Source organism: Lepisosteus oculatus, chromosome 5 (genome assembly GCF_040954835.1).
Source record: "Lepisosteus oculatus isolate fLepOcu1 chromosome 5, fLepOcu1.hap2, whole genome shotgun sequence".
Taxonomy (NCBI): domain Eukaryota; kingdom Metazoa; phylum Chordata; class Actinopteri; order Semionotiformes; family Lepisosteidae; genus Lepisosteus; species Lepisosteus oculatus.
The window spans coordinates 31,296,579-31,322,792 of NC_090700.1; the positions used below are offsets into that span (position 1 = coordinate 31,296,579).

General features: G+C 41.0%; 1 protein-coding gene across 2 annotated transcripts in view; it reads right to left on the reverse strand.

Annotated features, from left to right (window-relative positions):
* Window positions 1-24,382, reverse strand: part of tafa3 (TAFA chemokine like family member 3) — a 120,006-nt gene extending 95,624 nt beyond the window's left edge. The window contains exon 1 of one of the 2 annotated variants that reach the window (XM_015342123.2): window positions 24,162-24,382. The gene's annotated coding sequence lies outside the window, so the exon portion shown is untranslated. Of the gene's footprint in view, window positions 1-23,832 lie in introns of both variants that reach the window. The other variant, XM_015342122.2, reaches the window with a different exon arrangement.
* Between the last annotated feature and the right edge of the window lie 1,832 nt (window positions 24,383-26,214).

Genomic DNA, 26,214 nt, shown 5'->3' on the forward strand with positions numbered 1-26,214 from the left:
CATACTCCTATAATTCTTTGGGTAAAGAAGACTTTTCCCCCATACTTAGTCCTTGCTTTCTAAAACTATGCTAGTTAAAGTACATTATTTCCAACATCATTTCCACACAGAACTTTATACAGTTTCACCATGCTCATTGAAAAAATCGCTCTCTTATTTCTGACTGAACAGCTCTTAATCGGCGACAATAAATCGTCACAGGTGGGAATGACACAATATCCAACATTTCCGAAATCAGTCAATTTTTCCTTCTTCTTATGTCCAAAAAGTTATATTTCAACTAGCACACCTGCAGGGCAGTCCTGAAACTCACTAGTTAGCACAGACCAATTCAGCATTTAAAGAGGTGAAAGCAAATTTAAAAAGAGGCCCGAAAATGAAATTATTGGAAAAAATGGAAATAAAACGGATTGTAGCTAAAACCAGGGTTGAAGCAAAAACCCAGCAGACACATGAATAGACCAGGACTGAGAATCACTGCTTTACAATGTGTAAGAGCACAGCTGGATGAGTGGAAAAATATTCTCAACACCTATACATAATTTAAGCTGTGCATCAAAATGTAAATAAAAAATTCTTTCAATATTCCTTTTTTATTCAGGCTGTTCCCCCATGTCTAGCAGGGATGTGTTTTGGTTCATTTATAGAGAACTGTGTGGTACCGTATCTTTCCATCCTGGATCACTGGGTCGCTTCAGATATTGTCAAATCTTTGAGATGCTTAGTAACTGGGAAAGAAACATTGTAATAGAGGTTCATACAGCTTCCTAAGGTTCATTTTTCCACGACGGATGAAGTCTGGTTACTTAATCTGAGCTTTATATCAAATCCTAGAGCTAATATAATGTTACAGCTGTGCACTAGCTGAAGAAAGTGCAGTTATTACCCTTCTGCGTTTGTTTTGAGGCAGGATAGCAGAGCTGTTTTTGAAGTGTTCACTAAAGCAGATTAATAAATCCCATAGCAGCAGAGTGATGAATTGTTGTGTCTGTTGCTTCACTCGAAAAAAATCCTTGGATCTTACAGCTGGGGCAAAAGTGCCACAGTTTGGGGACCTCAGTCACTTATATTCCCTCTTGATGCCTTCTGTTCAAGAGCAGAGATCTCTAATGCAACAATCCGGCAATTTCTCATCCTCACATTCATAAACCAACTTCAATCACATTAACATTGGATGAAATCAAGCAAGAGCAGGCTGTGAGAAAAGCTGGAATGATTAACAGGGTTTCTCTAAACACAGAGGAAGGAAGTCAGACAGAGCCTTCTTGATTTTCAACACAACAATGACTACTGGCACTCCCCTGCAAGACTGACATAGCAGTCCTCCAATCAGCACCGTCCCTCCTGTAAGTAAGTGTGTACCTTGCCATGTGCCAAAAGATGATTGGCTTAATGTGAGGGCATGCCTTATTCTGCTTGTATAGTACAGAATAACTACCAACAGTACAAAGAAGAGTCAACATTCTATAACAAGTCTATAAAATTAGGCATGTCTAGACAAAAAATAAAAACAATGTCTGGATAAACATGGAATTGCTTCAGAAAAGGTATTGTTTAAGCAGCTAGGAGATAGGATGGGGGCAGCAAATGAACTTGAACTTGAACTTTATTGCCATATGTAACCGGTACTGGTACAATGGAATTCTTACTTACAGAAAGTCTCTCGATTATAAAACAAGTGTAAAAAACAAAACAAAGTGCAAACAGTGCATCAAGACAATGTACAAACAAACAATAGACAATATGCAAGTAAACATGCAGGCAGTTTGAATGTAAACAATACAGACGTGTAAACAATGACTGGAGACGTACAATTAATAAATTACAATGAGGTAGATGGTGATGGTGTAGGTGTGGTCCGAGGGGGATGGCTAAATGTGTTCGCCAGTCTCACTGCTTGTAGATAGAAGCTATTGAAGAATCTAGTGGTAAGTGTCCGTATGCTCTTATATCTCTTGCCTGAGGGCAGTGGGGTGAAGAGCTCATGCCCTGGGTGGTGACTGTCCTCTGTGATGGCCAGAATTCTACCACGGCAGCGGTCCTCATAGAGCTGTTTAATCTCGGTGAGACCGCAGCCGATGATCTTCTGGGTTTCCTCTAACAACTCCGGTTTCCTTCCACAGTCCAAAGACATACTGGTATGTTAATTGACTTCTAGGAAAATTGTCACTAGTGTGCGAGTGTGCTTGTCTGTGTGTGCCCAACAATGAATTAGTATCCTGGGCAGGGTGTACCCTACCTTGAGCCTGCTGCTTGCCAGGAATTGGAAGAAGCAGTTAGAAAATGGTAGATGGAGAAGAGATGAAATAAAAAAACAGAAGGCACAAGGCGTCATTCTTGATCTAAGGTGAAAACCTTACAGTGTATCATTCTGTCACTGAGACTTAACACTGCTCTTTGGCAAGTACTCATTTCACAAGCATTACTGAAGTACCCAAGGTCACACAGCTTTCTGATCAGGACTCAGTGATACTCACATAGTTAAGACAGATGTGGATTTAATTTTGGCACAGTTGGTCAGCCTGTTGTCCAATGCTCTATTCCAGGAAGGAATGGCCAAAACTATGGCCAATATTATTCATGGAGAGCCCCCTGTCCAGGAGATTTCTCTAGCAACTCAGTCTTAAATAAGGTTTTGACAGATGTGGAACACTTTGTGAACTCAAACTGGTCATGTGTCTTGAAATTATTTAGAATTCTTTAGAATGAAAAGCACAACCACTCGATTCCTCAAATGCTGCAGGCAGAGCTCTCCAATCCTGAGCCAATTGATCAAACTTACTTGCTAAACTGATAAAAAAATCACATTTATTACCAGTTTTATGGTTAAGGGTGGTCTAATAAAACGTGATGGATTAGGAGTCCGCAGGACCAGGACTGGCCAGCCCTGTCATATATTTCTTAATGGGCCGCTATCTTATTAATGCTTAACAGCTATTGCACTTGAAAACAACCTGCACCACAATCCATCAGTCAGCAGAAAGCCTCTTCCCTCTGTGTTGCAAAAGTTGCCCAAAGCTCTGTTACATTACCGGTCACCAGAGACTCATATTTCAAAGACTGCCTTCTAGCCATGCCAATGAGCTCACTCTACAATGAGAGCATGATGCAACACAGGTCAAAACCTCTCCTCTCGTGTCGGGCATCCCTAGAGACACCGCAATGAGTTGACAAAAACGCCCTGAGAGACCACTTAGCAGATGGAGGTTCAGCTCTTTCACAACAGCAATCCAGTGCAGTGGGCCCTTGGCAAAAGCACCTGCAGTTACGTGAGCTTTCCTATCAAGCCCACTGAAGACAATGGATTTGTTGCTGAGAACCCAATAAGGAAACAACAGTTATGAACTTCCAATCAACAGAAACCTTAGGAGAGTTCAAGTAATTGTGACAGCTTGGAGAATCTCTGTCACTTTCAGCTAATAACATACTGTATATCCTCACTGGCCAAAATGTTAGAAACCCCCCCTTAAATGAATACACTTGCCTAGAATCATCAGCAATGCCACCTTTCAGCCTAATCTCATACAACATTACAGCAGAGATGTCCCCATCTGGGGATTTGAACTTCACAGACCAAGTGATTGATGACCTCTTTACTGCACTACACATCTCAAATACCTGGCTCAAGAATTACAGATAGGCAAACACCTCAAACATGTTGCAAAAACTTCTATACTGTTTCATACTGAAATACTCCAAAAGAAGCAGTAGGTCCCAGAATTTGACTTCTCTTTCTAACCATCATACAGTATAATCTTTTTTCTAACATCTCTCACATTGCTTCACCAGTAATGGAACTTTAAGGAGCACAGGTTGGCTCTTGCAGTCAAGGTATAAGCCTTCTGATAACTCTGTTACTATTTTGGAAGAGCTCTCCTCAGTTCTCTGAAGCTCAGCGATAGATGACCTCCAAGGAAAACTAAGTTTTTGCTGTAAGTAATGCTTGTGGAGCAGTAGATAATGCTAATTTCTCAGTATCAGAAAGTCCAAAAACCAGATCTGGGGACCAAAGACACTGTGCTGTTGGGGGTGCAGTCCTTCAAATGAGATGTCAAAATGAAGGTCCTGGGTAATTGCTCATTAAAGATCCCTTGGTGCTGATCATACAAGTTGGGGTGTTTAACCTGGGTCCTGACTGAATTCCTCTCCAGAATTCTTAAATATACTCCTTAAGTCCTAGTGAACCAGTTTCTCATCTCTCCCCCTGCTCTGCTGTGTAGCAGGATTATAGTAAGGGATCTAATGTAAAATGCCTTTCGTGCACACCCCATGTGGTGGCTGCACCTCAGTGGTGAATACCCTGGGCCCCCTACAATGTGAAAAGTGCACCAGGATCCTTTGAGATGGAAATCAGTGCATAAAGACAATTAACTATTAATTCTTATTACATTGGCTGAGGCGCATGAAAAAGACCGCTCTCTCCAGCTCTAAACCTGTTGAAAACTGTTTGAATGAGCCATTCAATCCCACTGCCCTTATCCCAATGTCAACCTAAGGCAATCCTGTTAGAGGAATAAGATAACCAGTATATCAAGATCTTGTCAAATATGCACCACATACTATTCAAGATGTTCGTGCTGTTCACAGATGGATGACACGTTCATCTGAATATCTAAACTACTGTCCGGGGAGTGCAGAAGAGAGGGCCCCATTGAAGCAGTTACCTCACCAGATAATGACTGTACATGTGTTCTGTGCAGCTGTCACTCAGGTTAGGTTTCTGGGTCAAATGAAGATGACATGGGATTTTTGTTTCTAAATCAAAGAACAAGTGCAGGAAATTGTATCGCGCAAAGTTCTGGTGATCTCAGCCGCTCAGGCTAATTTGCCATTTACAGAAATAGAAGTTCAGAGGCTTTCATTAAAATACTGCTGTGAATGCAATTCAAATGATTTCATTTGATTAGCTGAAAGCACGCCAATCTGTTTGTCAATAACAATGCTGAATATTTGAGTAAGTGCAACATAAAAAGGCATGAATTAACAGCAATTTAAAGATAGCAATCCTGGGAGCTGCAGAACTCATAACTTTGTGTCCAGGGGGAATCTATCAGTATAATCTAAAACGGCTCCTTTTACAGCTGAGGTGGTGAATAATCCTGATCAGCACTACTTCAGATCTCTCTGACAAACGGTATAGTGCCGCCACATAATCATGCAGATACTAACATAAACCAAATCACAAGTGAGAGTTTTGGCAGCTTTTTCAAAGCCATCATTAGTTTTTTTTTAATAAATATATAGTATTAATTTATGTGTAATGCCATATGAAAGTGATTTATCATTATTTTATACAAACCAACAGGAGAAATATTTAGACAGCAAGGTTTGCTGGAGCAAACTGGGTTAAGTACCTGGTTACAACAAGACGTCCTACCTGGGACTACCCTTCAGTGTCCAGAGCCCTACTCATTGCTCCACACTGCCACCTATCGCTATATGCTGACACTGCATGTTTCAAACACCTAGATGAGCTATACAGCTAAAAAGGCCAATACACCAAGAATCTTGATACAGAAACAAATTCACTTACCTAGTGCTGTGTGATACCCAATGGTTCAAAAGAAGCTGCACGTCCCACACTAGAGACTAGAGAATTTTTCCAGTCTTTCCAATTATCATCCAACCATTTTTCTAACAACAGTTTCCAAGATGCTCAACGAATAAAGACATTTTAAGACGCACAGGTTGAGCCCTGTAGCAAATGTGTAACAAAGTGACAGCAGTGTAACCAGCTTTAACCTAATCTCCACATACCTCAGAAGTTCAATCAGACTGGGCCTGGTTAAGAATGGGATGGGAGAATGAGGAAAACCAGCTTTCAGTTGCAACCGGTGGTGGATCGGTAGGTGACTTGCTTTCCTCTGGACCAGAATTTCCTAACCAGCTCCTAATAAAGTTGACACTACTGTAGGAGGTTCTATCCTTCAGATGAGGTCCTGGCTACATGGTCATTAAAGATCCTGGCTCCGTCTATACGAGTATGAACTGTAATCCCGGCGCCATGGTTAAATTCCACTTCGGATTCTGCAGAATCCGGCTGCTCTAAATTTCTCTTGGTTCAGCTGATGGAAAAAAAAACTCACTATCTCATCTGCAGTGTAGTGGGTTGACTGTATGTTTCCCAGGTGAGCCAGCATTTCAATAATGGACAAAGTGAGTCCCCTCCTGTATGTACAGTTTGGTTTGTCATATACACGCGTGTATTGAAATGCTTATGTGAAGTGATCTGGAATCGTCTGGGATCCCAAATGTAAAGAATTAGAATTTAATTACAGTTTACATCTAATCTATGTGCTGTACACCTGTAAACTGCCAGTAAGAGTCACATCTCGCTTCTAATCAATGCTAACTATTTTGAAAGGCACTGCGGGAAACAACATCTCTAAAATGACAAATGGCTCCATGCTGGTATGAATGTCACAATCACAAGGCAAGTTATTGAAGGATTCTCGTTTTTTAACCGGGAAGAAAGAAAATAAAACAAAAAATAATCTCTCATTTCAAATGTGTGAGAATGGCAGTTTGATAAGCACCTGCACAATGTTGGAAAACTCTTAAGTGCGAAATACAAGCTAAGAAATGTGTGCCCTTCCCTGAGAAACATAGAAGGTGCACAAGTTGCAATGTCACAGATTTCTTCAACTGTATAAGAGCAGCAGCCAAATCCCTCTTATAAACATGGCACGGAGCTCAAACCTTTCAAAACTGTCACTCCTCTAAACATTCTCTGAAGGGGCACGAAAATACACTTCACAACCTCTGAACACACAACACTCTGCTACGTTACGTCTCTCTGGCCATATATTGTCAACCACTGAAAAGGACACTAATGTAAAAAATCCATTAGACCAGCAGCTAGCCGTATTGCACAAATTAAATGAGAGGGGCAGGCAGTAGGCCCACCATGACAGGCTTTTTAGAGGGTGGAATGGGGCTCACTGGAAACCAGTCCTGGATAAATTATTAAATGAGTCATTTTAGAAGTTCAAATGAATTGGAAACAGGGGGGCTTTAAAAGGCAAACGCACAAAGAGAGCCTTTAAAGTAGTTTAATAACGTGCTTAATTATAGCTGGGAAGCGTCTTCAGTCACCGTTGGTAACCATTCACACTATTGGTCAGAATGCGTCTGAAGCCACGAGAGGAAAAAAAAAGCTTTCCTTTAGCGCTGATCATTCCTCGGAAGAGGTGCCTCCTGCTGCTTCACACATTCTGGCAGCCTGAGAGCTTCGCAAACTGGAGACAGGGGAAATCCAGGGCTCCTTCTAAGTATCCATGCTGTCCTGCGAAATGCCTGCTCTGTTGTTACCTCAGGAAAGCCACACCAAAAAGGTAAAATAGGTCAGGACGTCAATTTGCTGACATTTTTCCCCATTTGCCTTGTAGAGCCTGTCAGAGGTCCCAAGATTTCTTTATACCACAATCTATACACCCTCAATCACTGGGAAATCAATACCACTCAGGCAGCTATCACCAACATAGACTAAACATTTCACATACCTCTGTGGTGCAGGTCTAATATATGTGCTCACATATAAACATCTACATTGAAGATTATTTTTTCCTGGTCATTTAGATACTGTAGGAACACCAGCTCAGCTGTACTTAGCTGAAATGATCGTTTCTCTTCAACATTAAATGCAGGCCACAGCACTGCATTGAAAAACACAGCCTACAGCAAACACCTTAGAACTTGCCTTTGTACAAACAAGATGCATCCAATATTGACCAGCTTCAATAACCAGCCGTGTAATTAACTACTCCCAGTGAAACAGTCTACGTGACAGTGATCTATTGCAGTGAGCAAGGCAACTTTCACACTGCCAGGTTTCACAGAAGGCCGGTATTGCTCTTTTAAATCTGTAATCCAGAGGGATCACTCCCTTTTCCCTTTTTTTCCCCTAGAAAGAGCCGACTCCAAAGTCGAAAATAAATATAATTCAATTTAAAAAAGCACCTGCTTTAATATTTATTTTTCTCAGGTTCAAATAAATATCATCCACCACATTGGTAAAACTGAAATTAATTTACTGCAGTAAAAGCACGGCTGCTGGTGAAGACTGTGGTACAGTATATGCTGTGCATGCTTGACCACATTAACCACAGTGTTTGTGATGCACCAGCAAATACAGGAACTATTTATAGACCCTTGAGGACAATAGCCTAACAGCTGCCCTAGGTCGCTTGAAAACTGCTTAAAACCTCAGGAAAAGACTTAAACAGCTCTGCACTTGAGAAGGAACCTTTGAATGAGTGAGTATTCAAGTTCAGTACAGTTGACAACCTTACAATTGAAATCGGAGGCACTTTTTTTCTTTTTAGACAGTTCCAGCGCATCTGACTTACACTGCATGCTATAGGTGAGTCTACAGCTCCTGCTTCCATGGCTTAAATCTCTGTCTCTGTCATTTCTGTTTGCTATAGTTGGCTTGGTTTTATTTCAACCAATGTCTGCTGTGCCCACCACTTGTTTCTGCCCCACCCGTTACAAAGAGCGTATTTTCCTTCTGCAGGCTCTGGGACGGAGTAGGAGGCTGTGAGTTTTCCATTAAAATCTCCTTCCCCTCTGGTTCTCACTAACAGCATTTCACAAAACTACAATGCTACACTGTCTACATCATGTGGCATTATCTGTTGTATTGTATGTCCTGAGAGATCAGCATGAATAAGAATTCCAATGTACACGACACGTACATATAGCACTAAACTCCTCTGTACACTGAATCAGGTAAATGAAAAGGCCAGATTTATGCCAGTCCCTGTGCAAGATCTAGTGAACAAAGACTGTAAGCCAGCTCTCTTTGTAGAATAATATGGAAAGCTAGCATGGACAGCGATGGTTCAAACACCTGCCTTTTGTCTCATCAAAATTTGCCACCAACTGTCTCCAGCAAAAGAAATGGAACATAGTGTTGGCAAAAGCTACATTTCATCTTGGGAAGGGCTGGGGGCTAAAACGTCATTGACGCACTGCTTTTGCAGTCACGCTTTGCGAGACGCAGAGCTGTTTGAGGTCATGATTACAAATGAGGTCCAGGAAAGTCAAAGGAAGGTGTAAAGTCTCTGCTCCCTCCTCCTGTGCAGAGTATAACCTCTCAATTAACACACTCCACGTATATCAGATGGCTCCATTTATTTCAGGACAAGTCAGAGGAAATTTAATTGAGGAAAAATGGCCAACTGTGCCGTATGCTAGACAGGGGGCTCGTACAGAGCTACCTCTGCCATTCCACCTTTCTGAGAAAAAAAGCAGCCTACTCCATTTGAATAATCCCCAGAATAACAGGGCTCTCATTACTTGTGTGTAACTGCACACATCTCATGGACAGCACGCCCTTTGATTGCCTCCTGCCGTGTCAATTCCAGCTCGCTCTTTTCATCATAAATGTCACGTTCTTCTGAGCTGTGAAGTCCAAACTGCAAGAGAAAGGCAAAGCACTTACCAGACTCGATTAGGTTCTCCAACTGTGCCAGTGTTTCCATACCTGAAGCACTCAGACGACATAAAACCTTCACATAAATGAAAAGGAGCTCACCCGCCCATTTCTGAGTCAGAGATGGATCCCAAGCACCAATTTTCTCGGCTTCTTTATTCTCAAAAGTGTGTTTGTCTGTGTTGCCGCCGTTTCTGTTTGCAGAAACGCAGCCAAGTTTGTCATCTTGCTAAAAGCTGAAAAAATGTTATTTCACTCAACACACAGAGCCAACTGTCCGACTGGTGGTCAAAAAATATATTTCGTTACCAGGTGTTTAAAAACCAAACAGTTCTTCCCTTTAACACAAGTAGAAACACTTCTTTTCTGTTTTACGCACTGTCCATGAAATGAACTCTCACACTTAACGCTTGGCATTAAATCAATGTTCTGATGCCCACAAGTGGAAATGGTGGTGATTTCATGTCAGTTGGCATCTACAGGAGGGTGAAAATGAGGCACTAAAGGAGGCAGCAATTAAAGCTAGCTATAGCACTGCTATTCACCAGCAGGTGGAGAACATGAATATTAAACTTCAACTTGTCAAGATCAAGTGGTTCACAGGTTTCTGGGAAGAGTTTGACAGAAATACTTTCCACCTAACTGGTGACTCAGTCTTTGCAGGAATCGGTGGCATCTTCATTAAAAAAAAAAAGTGTTGCAAACGCATGGGGTTTAACAGGATAATTACAGTATGTACTTTTCTGGTTGTATCCTGTTAATTAAAAAAAAGTTGAATCTAGCCCCTTTGCCATTTTTTTGACAAATTAACATATGGATCTCAATAAAACCTCAACTTTATTTGAATGTTCTAAGTGTGAGAACTGAAAATGACTGAAATTAACTTAATGAAAATGTACAACACTCTCAAGGGATGGGACCTACTGAGCCAGAGGTTCAAAATAAAAGAACAAAAGGAAGCAAATACATTATTTTTGTCCTACACCACTGTTGAACGAAGGTTTGCTCCATATCTGCCCCCCTGAAGCTCAAACCCAGTAAGACAGAGCAATCCAGGAGGGAACAGGTGCAAGGTGCTTGTCAATCACAGAGGCATAGAGAAAAGGGACAATTAAGAACAGCCAACCAACATCAGCATGCATTTAAGCCATGAATAAAACAAAGCACTCCGAGCAGCCCCAAAAAACATCCCATGATGTACAGTGGCAGAACGTGCAAACGCCACACAAACCAATCTCAAGCCACCATCAAGCGCAGCAACCTGGAGCTGTGAGGCAGCAACTCTAACTTCATTAGAGCGCTTCATTCAGCCTCCTCAGAAAATAAAGGTTAAAGAACGGAAACGCAGACGAATTGTTTGAAAAGAGCACGCCGCAGGAAGCTCACATGCTTAAATAAGCAAGACCAAAAGGGATCTGGAGACTGCTGGGGCGCAGTCTGCGCTATGCCAATTCAAACGCCAAGCTAAAGCCTGTTCGCTAATTATGTTCTGTTGATGGCACAAAGCCCAGGGATTGCTGGAGCAAAACTTTGGAGCTACAGGTTAGACAGTTTCCTTGAAAAGCATCAGCACATCAGTTGCATAGAAAGGCACTGAGGCACAGCCTAATGCAAGTGTTCTAGGGGAAGTGGGAAAAGGATGCGTGACTTTCTCTTTGCACTCGTTACAGGGACCCCCCGTTTCTTTTGAATCTTTCTAATTAGTACTACCCAGCGACCACCAGTTGTTGTTTTTTTTTAATTTGCAGCTCATCTCTAGAATGAAATACAGTATTCAGCCCTCTCCGGCAGCAGCCCAGCAACTCGCTGCCACTGCATAAGAACCACTCCCTCACGCAACAACACTGCAGTGCAGTGAACTGGGAGCCTTCAGAGGAAAAGACTAAGAGCGTGAAGACGGACAGCAGCAACACAGCAGAACTGCCACTCTACTGACGGGCGCACGCTCAGAGCTGCTTGAACACCGAGAGAAGACTCCCCGATAGCTGGCATATTTATTCATGAGTGGATAGCACCAAAAAAATGTCACATCACCACCGGTCATAGAGCTGTTTCTGCAAACATTTCTATGCACGTTGCATCTAACTCTCACAGAACCCTCAGAGCAGCAATACATCTACGCAAATGGAGGATCTGATTCTAAACACCCTGTTCCAGGGGTTAGATTTCTGTTGTCACAACCCTGATACAGAGAAACATAAGGAAAAGAAATGACCAAAAACAGAAAATGAGACAAAATGAATTACTATCAATGAGGTAACCCAAGTATTGTTCTTGTTTAGGAGCTGTATTCAACAAACTAGGCATATATTAAAGTAACCTAAACGCTTACTAGCACATACCTAGATCCAATTCAGGTTTAATAATAACAAAGTTTTTTCAATATTTTAAGCATCCTGTTCTTTTAATTAATTTACATTTAATTTCGATAAAGTCATCTTTGATTTCTCAGTGCTGTGGCTGATCTCGGGTTAAATCACCTCAACACACCAGAGGTGCATGAACAGTGCTTGGCTTTTGAGATTTGGCCCAATATTGTATGAGCAAATGTTTCCCAAGTCAACAAAAGAGAATTCAGTCCTTTCAGCAGCTGGGAATCGCTGTCTGCAATTGCAAAAGAACCACTCCCTCATGCAACAACACTGCAGTGCAGTGAACTGGGAGCCTTCTGATGAAAAGACAAAGAGTTGAAGGTTTATAGCAACAACACAGCAGAACTGCCACTCGATGTTGCATCAACACCTAGAAAGCAAAAGTTACACCAGTCTACTTCTTTGTATAGATTTTCTTTATTGCTAAAACTCCCACTGTGCTTTGCATCTGTCCCAGATTAATCCAGAACAGCAGCCACCTTCATATCTGGAGATGGGACACATTCTGTGCCCATATAAGCAGTATAAGCCCACAATGCAATAGGTAATGCCATGCAATAGGCGCAAATAAACATGAATCCATCCGTCCGTCCATTATCCAACCACTATATCCAATACAGGGTTGTGGGGGATCGTGAACTATCCCAGCAACAGGCACTAGGCAGGGCACACCTTGGACAGCACACCAGTCCATCGCAGGACAGACATACCCAAACACACACCAGGGCCAATTTTCAAGGAAGACAACTAACCAGTAGCCAGTATGCTTTTGGATTGTAGGAAGAAACCAAAGCATCCACAGGAAACCCATACAAACACAGGGAGAAAACGCAAACTCCACACAGATATCCCCAGCACTTGGAGGCAGCTATCTATTACACAATGCCATCTGATACACAATCATGTGCATTCAAATACAGTATGTCCCCACCATTGCTGTCATTGTGATATGCTTTCATTGTTCTGACAGCTCTTCCACATGTGTCCACATTGCCAGCAGCCATATCACCCTGCAACTCACAACTGGCAGCCCAGTGAAGCTCAGCAGGTGTGAGCCTGGTCAGTACCTGGGTGAGAGACCTCCTGGGAAAAACTAAGTTTGCTGCTGGAAGAGGTGTTAGTGGCCAGTAGGGGGCACTCACCCTGCGGTCTGTGTGGGTCCTAATGCCCCTGTATAGTGACGGGAAAATTATACTGTAAAAAGGTGCAGTCCTTTGGATGAGACGCAAAACTGAGGTACCGACTGTCTGTGGTCATTAAAAAACCCAGGGCATTTCTCGAAAAGAGTAGGGGTGTTACCCAGGTGTCCAGGTGTCCTGGCCAAATTTCCCATTGGAATTAATCAATCATGGCTTCCTAATAAACCCCATCTCTGAACTGGCTTCATTACTCTGTTCTCCTCCCCACTGATAGCTGATGTGTGGTGAGTGTACTGGTGCACTATAGCTGCTGTCGTATCATCCAGGTGGGGCTGCACACTGGTGGTGGAGGAGAGTCCCCATTACCTGTAAAGCGCTTTGAGTGAAGTGTCCAGAAAAATGCTATACAAGCGTAAGCAATTATTTTAATTATAAAGCGTCACGAGCATAAACTAAATATGTACTGTTGTTTATTAAGTGATCGAATACTAATATTTGCCAAAAAATGCACACTCCTGCAGTTGTACTTAACAAGTCACATCTTGCAACATAAAACTGTTTTCAAATACTAAAATATAAAATACAGTAATAAATCATATACATAAAATATTGGTGAATAAAAAGTTGGTGACATCAATAGTGATACAACTACAGAGGTGTGTCTAATAAACAACTACCCTGGTTGGGCAATATTAATACACCATCTCTACATTCAAGGGTTTACTTTCAGCTGCCTCAACCTGTGTGCTGTTAATTGAAAACACATTACTGGAACAAGCCATGTATCTTGCACGCTTATGTAACAACTTCACTTTTCAGAAAGCAAAACGCAGATTTTTTTTTAATTCACACTTCATTGTGAACTTTATCTATGTCAATTCTATGTCTATTAGAGATCACTTATCATGCAGTTTTACTGTGAGACTTAAATCTGATGTTGTATCCTACAACTTGTTGACCACTGTGTTCAATAATAAACTGCAAGTGTCTATATGTGTACAACATGTACAATTTCGTGATCAAGTAGAGGTGACTCTGTTGAAAAGGAAAATGGAAAAATATGATTTGGAAATGTTACAAGTCAGGACACATTTTGGGGTTTTAAGTTTCCAGTTTACAAAGTTTGCAAGTAGGTTATTCACATGAGCACTTCTGCTTTGCCTTCCATAAAATATGACACGGTCCCAACCTCAGCTGAGAAATAAATTAAGTTGGGCTCTCACAGACAGAAATCAAGGTTCCATAAATAATTTCAGCGTAAAGACTGTCCAGGCTTTTAGTGCCATATCATTCCAGGAAGAGGCAATATTTTATTAGCTTGCTACTAGTATGAAGTGCATACAGTATCAAAACAGAATCTCATTACTCCAAAAATACCTGCAGCCTTGTACGGTCTTATTAAACACTTTCCCCCCAGGAGTTTGGATTTTAAAAACAGGGGATTGTTCCTAGTAGTGCCTTTACCTTTTAATGGGTCTTATGTCCATGGAAAAAATATTTATTTGGCATTGTAATTCTGGGAAACTCTCTCTGTAAGACCTTTTCAACAACATCTCAATCTTATGGGTATGAAGCTTTTATCTATAGTGACTTCATAATACAATTTTAATAAATGCAATGACATTTTATACATTTATCAACCAATATTAAATAAATATATACTAACAAATTACATTTTAAAATTAAACACATAATAAACTCAGTACATGACACAATTCAAAATTTCAATTGCATATACCTGAACAGCATCCATACTGTATAACAGAATTAAAAAGGCATTTGTTATTACACCAGATTTGCTTAGATTGTACATGTTCCACGCTAATTGTCTTTCAGCCAAAAAGCAAATACTGAAAAGGCTTCTCAAAGTTTAGATTTGATCAGAAGGAAGTAACAGGGGAAGACTCTCAAGAGCGCACCAATGAGCTGCAAAAGCTTGTGCAATATCTTTTTCCAATTTACTTACTTATTCCAGACCCAATCTCCCTGTGTGTACGGAAGAGCCTTTATCGGAAGGTAAACGATTCTGGCATGTTTAGAAAAATATTGCCAAATAATGTATACCGTCGTGGGGAGCAGCTGCCGAGTTCTAATAGTGGTTAAGGATTTGCATGAGGTTACCAGACTGTGAATTTTCAACTAGGTCCTCCAATATATTTTGATGGGGCTGTTTTTGTGCACCAGCACTCCTCATTCACTATTACAGAAACATTTTGCATCCAAACTGGCTCATAAACACAAGACCTCACTGAAAGCTGTTTCAGTGGAAATCTTCAGCAGTAGTAGCAGAAGTAGCGGCAAGCTCAGCAGTACCATCTTGGCTAGAATCCACAGCGTTCACTACTTTCACACCCCGAGGTACTGTTTATATAAACTGCTTCAAATATCACCAGCATGTCACTTTTTTTTTTATTTCCAGTAATGAACGGAGCAGTAATTAGAATGAAAGAAGCGGTTTTAGGCTCTTTGAGAGCATCCCCATCTGCAGTGTTAAGAGCCAACAGAAGCCCAGCAATGCAGTCAGAGAGCTGCAGTCAAAAAGCAAGCTGTTCCTCTGACCCCTTCCTCTCTCAAAATCCTATTCACTGATATAACACCTTGGATTTCAGCCACAGAGCATGTACCCCTCCAGCTGCTCTCTGGGTGTCTCCCCTGCAGAGAGCTGCCTGTCCTTTGCTTGGTTCATTTTTTTCCCCACACAGCAATGCTTGACTTGAGAGTTGGCTCCCCCTACCAGCTCTGTGACAATATCCTTCTGAGCTTCAGCTGCTTTCTCTCTGCCAAGCTCTCTCTCTCATCACACCTTCTGCTTTTCTTTCACTCGTACGCCTAGGTTCTAGCCTCTGGCCTGCGTGGGTTTTTTTTTTTCCTTGGAGCTTGGGTCAAAATTCTCTCCCCACAAATGTCGAACAACAAAAATAAAAACATTCAGTAATTAATCGAAAGGTCCAATTATGTTATTTTTAATGTCGGCTTAGATCAAACATTTTCCATGCTCACTCGCCAGAACTCTTTCAGCCAAAAAAGCAGGTCCCAAAAAATGGGTCTCGGAGCAGAACAGGAAGAAGCAACACAGGGGAAAACTATCAAGTGCACACCAAGAAGCTTGTGCAACACACTTATTTTGGACCTAATGTGTGGGAGAGCCTCTATCAGAATGAAATTTGGTTCTAGAATAATTATAATTATTTAATATTGTAATTAGAATCATTCAATAAAATTTAAATAATTTGTTTCTGGCATGATTCTTTTACATGAACTCATTTTTTCTACTCTTATTTTCTTGCTTGCTTGCTTGCTTTTCTTACTTGGGGGGATGGGGTCAAAACTCTCTGTTGAAGTGTGAAATATCCATCGATTATCCAGCTTCCAAAGTCACTCCCCTTTGTGGGACAATCATCTTTTTCTCAGAGCTCATAACCCAGACAAAAAATGTTTTCAGAAGGTCAGAATCCAAAAATAGCTGCTCTGGCTGATATGCTCTTGGAGGCAAACATTAAAAAACTTGAGTTTAAAAAGCTAATTTAAATACATTGCTCATTAATCTTGAGTATAGGGCACAACGGTACATAATGAAATGTAAGTGTTTGATACCAATTCCCCTCTTGCCCTCTGCCTAAATCAAAAAGCTTAATTATATATTATAATAATTATCCTCTGTTTGTTAGGAAAAAAACATGATTGTGCAGACGTAGCGGTAGAGGACCCCCCAAAAAACAATGCTTTTACCTTTTCACATCAGCAAATATCTTTTCCATATCTGTCAAACACGGATGACATACTGTATAATGGACACCATTAAATCAGTGGAATGATTATGACATGTTTGATTTAAAACACTGGGCTTAGTACTTTAATTAATGCAGCGAATGTGTGACACTGAAAGAGCTAAGATGAATGACAGCCCACTGTAATTTGAGTACCAACATTCCCTTGTGTGCGTCACCAGAACAATATATCAATGAATTCGATTTATGACAGTATAAAAGTCACACTGTTGTCATTCGCTTGTTATGGATGAATTTTCAGTTGGCTTGGCTGTGTCATCAAACAAAAACAGGGTGCCATCAATTTTACACTTACATATCAGCACTCTAAAGGGCATCGAGACGTGCCAATTACAGAGAAGACAAGCCAATTAAAAATTTGAAGGAAAGGCAAACTGGCAATCTGACACATTGTTAATTGAGTTTCTTAGCATGTAATGTCATCAAGTCCAATACAGTGTTTAACAAGGCCGACCAGAACTTTTTTCAGTTTGAAATGTACGTGCATTCTCACAATTCAATTGCTCTAAAGCAAGAAGGTTCCTGCATATACCTAAATGGAAAAAGGGTATGACCTCCATAGATTTTGATGTTTTCCCAATATGCAAATTCCAAAAGTAACTCCAGTGTAAATTGAAGGCTTGTATAAAAAATTTCTAAAAATGCCCGAGTTATAATTTCCAACAAGCATAAAAACAGAAGCAAATGCTGCAGGACACATGCATGTGTCCCCCAGCATATTAAAGCCTTTAAGTCCCTGCAGACTCCTCCAAATATTCAGTGCTATTCCTTCAGGAAGCCATCTTGTAAGAACTCCACAGACACCAAAACCTTCAGGACGTTTTGTATGAAATGTGCAATACTTGTTTGTATGTACGGTTGGTCGCTGGGGTCATTGAAGGCTTGAAAGCATCCACACAATTTTAAACAGCATTCTCTTTCTGGTCCCTGGAGCTATTTGCGTGCAAGTGCACTTTCACTTGCAGGAAATAACAGACCTCTCGGAAAACTCGGCTCACATACAGGACAGTTCTCACCTACATGGATTCCTTATACTGCAATACAGTTTCACTTCTGCTGTGCTTTTTGTTTTATTACACAAGCTTCAGAAATCTCTGCAACAGACAAAACCTGCTTGTGTACCATTTGACATAGAGAGTAAACTCTGCCTCCAATAAAAGGAAGAATTCTGAAGAGTGGAGCAGAATTCAAGCAGGAATGTCTGCCACTGCCTCTAATTGTCCTTGTTAAAGGGTTAATAGGCACCGACTGAGTTTAAAGACGAACACCGGGAAGCTTCCAAATAACTCATCCAGTGAAGGCCTCTTCTGGGAATACAGCATGAGTTCTATAGCCTGAAGCACAGTGGTATCACGTGATAGATCTTTTTTTTATATTTTGATTCATTTATTTACACCGGAAAGGGCAGGATCTACAATCACAGGGAAAATTACTCACAATCGTACATGCTCCACACCAACTCCGATGCTCACTCCCAGCAAGCGTGAGCCGGAATCAAAAATCAGGAAAGGAGGGAAAGATGCAGACAGGAAAGGCTCACTTGTACAGTAGAAGAATAAAGAGTCAGAACCGCAGGGTGTCTGGGGAGGCGAGAGGGTTACAGCCTTAGGTTAGGAAGAGAGATTGTTTAAATGGCAGGACTTATTTCTATGGTGAATACAACACCCAGGCTGGGAAAAAGAAAGGGTTTGGGTAAAGACATCAAGAGCCTTTACTGCCATTCTCGAAAATAAGGCAGTGTTCTATACACTTCAAGAAGATAATGACAGAAGTTGCCCAGTTTAATAATCTGGTATCGTAAAACAGAATGGTTATATACTTATAGGACATTAAAATACATAAGAAAATATATTAACTGAAGCAAACCATTGAACAAATAAAAGTTAAACGTGTATTAAACAGCAAACAGTAGCCCTGGCGTGCTCATCAGTAGCTGTGCTTGGGGCCGGGGCTCTTTGCTCACCCCAGGGCAAATCATGCTACAGTGCAAGGGTATATCCTGAGCAGCTCACCAGGCTCTCCACATAACGGTACAGTTCTTACTACAGGAGTCCCCAATGGTCCACTGTACAGCAGGACTTCAAGCCCTCTTTAAATCTCTGGCTTCTCAGGGAAAAAGAAAGGAGGTACACTTGTCCAGTTAAGCAAATCGGTTCAATCTAGTAATCAAGGACTCGGGTGGCAAGAACACCAGAAACCTTCAGGCTCTCTACGACAAGGATGATGCACCCGTGTTTTAATAGTGTAGCGGAGCTAGTGTGGTGAGGTCAGCACCCTCACTGCGCGTAGCAGGGTCCTCAGCTGCCTGGGCTGAGGGAGGTCTCCTTTAGCTCACGCAGTCGGAGCCCTGTGCGGAACAGTGACTGTCACAATAGCACAACTAGAAAATCACTATTGAAAAGTGGCATTTTTGGCCAGCCACATGCACAGCTTCTTTATTACCTCTGCCTTATCACTTTCTCTGCTCTTCTTTTTGTGTCTAGAGCTCTAGGGACTCTAAGATGCTCGCACAATAGGACCAGAGTGCACAACATTGTCACCACACACACCTGCACTTTTTAAACAACCATGCCGAGATTCAGACATAATCTCTAATAGTACACTGTGCCCTTATGTCTTTTCTGGGAAAAGCATTAAATTATATTGTGTGAGATACACCCTGCATGCTTAGGTCGTAGATTAAGACACCAAGCAGGTCAAAAAACAAAGGTATTCAATTCTCAGGAACAAGGGCAGTCTCCTTCCCACTACAGCACAGAGGGAAAAGCAGAATGGATTTCACTGGAAGAAAATTAGGGAGAAAAATCTCCACTTGGGCAGGCAATATTGGAATACAGGAAATCCGTCTGTGAGCTGCTTTCGATGCAATTATCGAAAGCCACAGCACTCTGTAGAGTCACGAGAGGATACAGCTTAGAGGACAAGGTTAAAAGGACACTGAAAGTGAACAAGCAGGCTAGTCACCTTAAAATCCCAAGGCTCTACCTTTCACTGCTGTATAGCTGTACACGATGGGTGGTGGAGAAATTAGCACAGGAGCATTTCAAAGTCTAGGCATGAAAATATACAGCAGAATATACTTACTGTATAAAGCAATTCATTAAGCAACAAAAGTATTTAAGGATGTGTAATATTACTGCAGTGGGGGCAAAACCCTTAATTCAGTCTTCATGTCTCCAGGAGTAGGCAGAGCTTCCAGCACAAAAGGAGAACAAAATAGGGACAGGGGTATGGTTTGGACATGGGTGCTAAGGACAGATGAGCCCAAATGGGGATAAACCAGTCTGTAAGCTTTTCAATATCTGGACTGTCCATTTATTAACAAATAGAAACAGAAAATAGAAATATAATTTGCTGAACCAATTAAAATATACTGTATATTTACAAACAGAAATGTTGCATACTTTTTTTGAGTTATGTCACTAAAGCATAAATATAACATGCGGTCCTTGCGCAAAAATTATATTCTTTTCAAACCAAGGCCTATAGATTCAACAGCATCTTAAATATACAGATAGATAAACTACAAATATGCGTGAATCGCTGTGAATTTATCTGGAGACAGTCGTTAGAATAGCAGGCCAAAGCAGTTCCCTCATTTCCATCCAATTAAATCCACCTGTCTTCGCATTACGCGAAGTGGCACAAAGCTGAATTCCAGGCAGTCACAACCTATTCGTATTCCTAAGCGTATAAGCAAATTCCGGCAGATATCGTAACAAAACCTTCAGCATCGAATGCAGCTTCAGGAGCTGACAGGGGCCATCTAGGTAACACAATATACAGTAACCGGTCAGATGTCAGAAGCTGAATAAGAAGAATTTAATTAATAAAGATAAATTAATTTAATTCACCGCGGAATTGTATCGCCAAGCAAAAACAGCCAGTATTCTGCCTTTGAATTGAAATGCAAGGATAGCGCAAATAAGAACTACAATTAAGAACCGAGTTCTTAAGAGCTGAGCAAGGTGTGCGGGAAGGAGAAAGCATGAACACTGGAAACCGAAAAAAAACACGGCGAGGCAAATCAGCCTCCAGGTGGTTTCACAACCTATTACTCATGTTCCAAAACAAAATCACCGCTTGCCTAAAATACTTCAACAAAGCAGCGCCTTCCCGTGTTGCAGAATTACTGTGTTGGAGTGCTTGAAATTATTCGCCTCGAAGAAATTAAAATTAAATTACAGTTTCAGCAAAGTAGGCGGTGCGCTCTTAGCGCAGAGATTATTATATGCTGGGATAGAGACAGCCTAGGAACTAAGTGATACAAGCAGTGTTGAAAATTAAGAAACACGAGAATCTTCTTGATACTGTACATCAGCACCTAATGAATTTTCACTTAGATTAGCAAATCGTTTCAGTATTGAACGTTCTCTTCTACAAACAAACATCAGGGTACTTATGAACTATTTGAATAAAGCTTGAACGTGCACGTTTCACATTTTTTTTTTTAATCAAAAAGCCACCAATATTAATTCATTCCCGTTTACTTGATCATTGCTTGAGCACAATACCAGGAAATACACACTGAAATGTACTGAAATAAACATGCTGTACTCCACATAAAACGAGTCTCCAATGTGTCCAAACCTCGTTAACCCCACAGGAAAAGAAGCTGAGGAAACATGACAATTGAGAAAACAAGAGTGGGAGTTCTTAGGTCTTTGAAGCATAAAGGAAGGCCGTATTGTAGCCACAGAGTGCACATTTTGCAATCTTGTTTTACAAATACGTTTCAGAGCCATTGCATGTGTATATAACCTCAGTTTAGTTTTCTGCTTGTGGAGGGTGTGAAACTGCATCATAGTCCTCTGTGCATCCATAGAGGAGATACAGACCAGTCAGCTACAATGTAAGATTCAGTGGCCCAGTGAGTAAAACCTAGGGGTGACAACTAAAAATTCCTGCAGCAAAACCTATCTCTGCCTCAGACTCACACTCACTCTGCAATTAACCACACCTCTGTACACCCTGGAGCAGGGCTTCTTAACCAACCTGCAAAAACCATTTCCTACTAGCCAGGACCTCATTATAATCACCTCATAATGCTGTTACATTGATCCTGCTAATTATCAGTTAAAGAAATGAGGAGCGGGTCATACCAATTTTTTCCAATGGAAACCTCAGGGGTGAAAGGTCATAATGACCTTCCGTTCAGTTATTATTAGAATTAGGCAGCTTCCTACACAACTCAAAGGAGATGCTCAGGTGGCAGCAGGGCTTGAAGGAAAAAAAGTCTCAATAACAGTTACATTTCTGTGCATCTTGGACGAGACGTGGAGAGACATGGACTATGTAGACAAATTCTGGGGGGTGAAAAGAGACAGCTGTTTTCCCAAATCTGTATCCCAAGACAATCCGAGTTATTAAGCAGTAACCAGAAAAGGTGTAACACTGGAAGTATTAAGAAAAAAAAAGATCCATATAAACATGAGATTTTTTATTCTATCTTTTTCAGTTTAATTTTAATGAGCAGAAGCTTTCTAGTTATTGGATAATCTGCATAGGATATTTTATAGAAACAGATTTGCTTAAAAGACTACTAAATTACCCAAATACCATTTCAACTTTCATGAACTAGAGAATGCATCCACGCAATCGATACATTTTCAGTCACCTGTTCTCAGATGAAAAGCTAATCATTTCCCTCCGACAAATGTATGCATCTACCGATAATCAGCCTCTCTTCCGCTAATACAGTATTGTAAAAGATTTGAAAATGTTCAAGAGTTCGGAGAGTATCCCCGTCCAATAGAAGACCGTAGAGAAATGACCAAGAATTTAGCAGTGCTGAAAATTAAAACCTTTTTTTTTAATTCCTTGCTTTAGCAATTCACACTGAAAAATGTTTTCCACCTCTCAGCAGCAGTATCGCAACCGTTTGGTAATGCAGCACTTTAGATGTGATTCCGCACTGCACTCTGGACGCATATATGCACGGTGTACCTGTGACACCAAGCTGTTCTGTAGGCATACCAATAAACCATTCTACAGCAAGGCGGGGCAAATTAAATCTAAAGACATCTAGTTTGTTTTTCCTCGCTCCCCTAAATAAGACCAAATAAGACTTAATATAATAGTAATAAAAAAAATCGTAAACAAATTCGCCACGTCTTACTGATTTATGAATGTGTGTATAAGACCTGCGTAAACAGAATTTAGCTCTACTCCAGTCACGTGTGAATTCATTCTTATTTGATGTATACTGTATGTGCACCTGACAGAACTTGAGGTCCGATTGCGCCATAGTGCCGGGAATGCTATTCACTAACGCAGACAGTGAAAAGGGAGAACACTGCTTTTCACACCTCGCCGAAACAGCTCCTTCTCAGTCTCCAGGGCGCCAGATACAGGTTTTAGTGGGAGAACAGGCGCTTTGCAACAGAGTCCAATGTGGCAAACAGTGAAGCAAAATAACATCCCACTGATGATTAATGATTAATGGAATTAGATGTTATCAATTAACTCATGCCAATGTAACACTAATACATTTCCCTGCTAATAAACGAACAATAGCAGCAAAATACTGAACTGCACAAAGGCTTAATCTAATTACGCTCGCCTCCATATGGCATTTTGCATAATTTAGTATCGTAACTTTTATGGAGTGATGCAAGACGTCCTGTACAGCAAAAAGGTACAGATCTACTGAGCTGAATAAAAAACATTTTGGCGTCGTTACACATTTGCCTTTCATGCCGCGTTTTATGCAAACTATGGGCAGCAAGTTTGTGATGCATGCCGCAGCAAAGGAGAATACCCTTTAAGAAAACAACAGCGCAGGACAAGCTTGTATCTTAATTTGGACGTCTTCTGAAATATTCGCAAGATGCGCTTTTGTTTCACTTACGTTGACAAGATAAACACACCTTTTCATAAACAGATCCCAAATTGTTGCATGTAGCTCTTTGGTCCATCAACATTTTTGCCTATTTATTCAGTTACTTATCTTTTCATGCTTTCATGTCTATAAAGAGCAAAAAACACTGAAGTGAAGGAGGACACCATTGTACAGTTAATTCAATCAAAGCGCACCACACTAGCAAAGGCTCTTGCCCTTTTATAACTCTTAAGCACTGTCTGTCCCTGACACTTACCTGTTGTTGCTGCGTCCGCGGCTTAATCCAACGAAAATACTTTTTTCATTTGCGCTCCATTGTCAGAAATGAAGCGACAAGAAATATCCTCTCTCTCGCAAGAAAAGGCTCCTGCGATACACATCACCTGAGCAGTGGTAGCAGGGAATGTAAGGTTCCCAGATATTAAAACGCCCTGGAGGTTGCAGTCAGAAACAGACTAGGATTGATAGTTTGTTAGTTGACCAAACTCGCACTTCGGACGCGCAGGTGAGGGCCCTAGCAGAATTCTTCGTCTCCGCCAGCTGCCTTTCCACACTTCAATGCAGAAAACAAGGTGCAAAACTTACAAGTCAAGAAGCCGGTAGCATCTTTCTCAAAATTATACCCAAGGTGCCTATATGCAGGAAACTACTTCCGTCTCTTCGATATTTCCTTTTGAAACCTGCCTTCGCCCCGTGGACCTGGGTTTAGAGCCGCAGTAGTTCAAATGCTTAGTCCGCTGCTCTGTGGTTGGAACGAGAGGCAGGGGTCTGAACCACAAAGATGTTGAACATCTACCATCTCCCGATTTCTCCGGGGATAGTGAGGGGGAGAGTTTAGCTCCACTCTGCAGTTATCTACCTCCACCTACCGGCGAAATGCTGACTACCTTGTTCAAAAAGACTGAACTAAATATATCGCTTAATACGGTGTAACATTTTTAAAACCAAAAATTTGTTTCGTTTTCTTTTTTTGGGGGGCCGCAAAGGTTTTAGCACACAGACTAATCTTTTATAGCAGGATTCACTGCAACAGTAAAACATTTCCCTCACCTTTTCGGTTTTTAAAAATAGGTTAGTCCTAAACCAGCATTCTAAATATAACGAAATAATCGTGTGCTTAGTTTACAGCGTTCAGGTCTTTGAACCAAATGTTGAGGATTAAAATCTAAATATTGTTGAAGGGGATTAGTTTCTCCACCTTAAGGGGACAATAATCCTTTGTGAAAAAAATTACGAGTGTTCTCATTGTGATAATGTTTTCTTCATTGGGAAACCTAAGATATAATTTGGTTTATTTGCATAATAATATAATAATCAGTTTTCAGGGGTGCGATGATTGAAGCAAGGCTTAATCATCGGTTTTATTCGTTTCTTGTGCCAGTAAGCAGCCGTCTGACAGACTTGCAGTACAGTATGTTGCTTTCTCAGTGCGCTGCTGACAGAAGCGGTATCGGAAGATGATGCAAAAACCGAATACCGGCCAGTTAAGCCTAAATGCAAGCAAGACGGTACTTGCATTTAGAGACTTTTGAATGACCTGCTGAGTGAGATACTATCCTTACTAAATAGTAAATGGATGTAAAATTCGTGGATAGTCCAAAAGTCGCCCCAGAGTCCTCGCATCTTCATTTCCAGCCTCTTTGAGGCGGGAGTGTGGGAGAAGAGGGCATTTCCGCAATACTGTGCACTCTGCGAGCCGAGTTTCCAATGGGTGCTTCTGGATGGTCAAATTGATGTAGCATTTCCTTGTGTTTTAACCTAAAAAGTATTTACAAACTACCAGAACAAAACGTTCTCATAGAGGAAAGCCACACTAATGGTTTCTGTGCTGTGTTTGCAATAGCAACGGTCTCAATTACTGTTTTATGGTGAAGTCCAGTGTATGACAATATTTGAATGTACTGTAGTAGGACAGAAATGCCATAACATTAAATACCATCCTAAAATAAACCGCTATTCATTACAGCCTTCAGTCCTACTGATCCCGGTGGCCAGCAGGGTGTTGCTCATACTGAGCTCATTATCCTTAATCAGTTCATTATTGGCCTAATTGGACCAATTTGACAGCATATCCCAGCTGCTCAGGTGTTGGTGATTGAAAAAAGAGCTACACCTGCCCTCCTGGTTCAGGATTGCAGATTCCTGCACTACAGTGATTCGCCCATGATTTATAATCAATTCCACAACAGGTTTCTGTGATCAGCAATACCCAAGACATTCTTTTTTTTTTAAACGGGCCAAAATAAGTGAGTTATTTGTGATCATGTTACAGTCATGGGTTTAATAAACTGCACAAGCATTTTAAAATGTTTACTCCGGATCAAGTCACATATCAGATATAGAGCAGCCAGTCTGGGGTCCAGTCACAGTCAGAGATGTCCTACAGACTTGTCTCTTCAGTGGCATCTCAAAAAAGGCAGTGTCTCAGTCAAAGTACTGCAGTGCTGTATTAGGAATGAGAAAATGCTGTTTTTTCATCGTAAATAGGACACCTGCATCCTTCTCTTTTTTCTTAAAGCATCTAAAGATAACTCAGCTCCTCGTGGTAAACATATGCCATGTTTATATTTTTATTTTAATTAAATAAAGCTACTTGAAGAGTGGGAAACTATCTTCCAAACCCATTAATCTGAGAGAA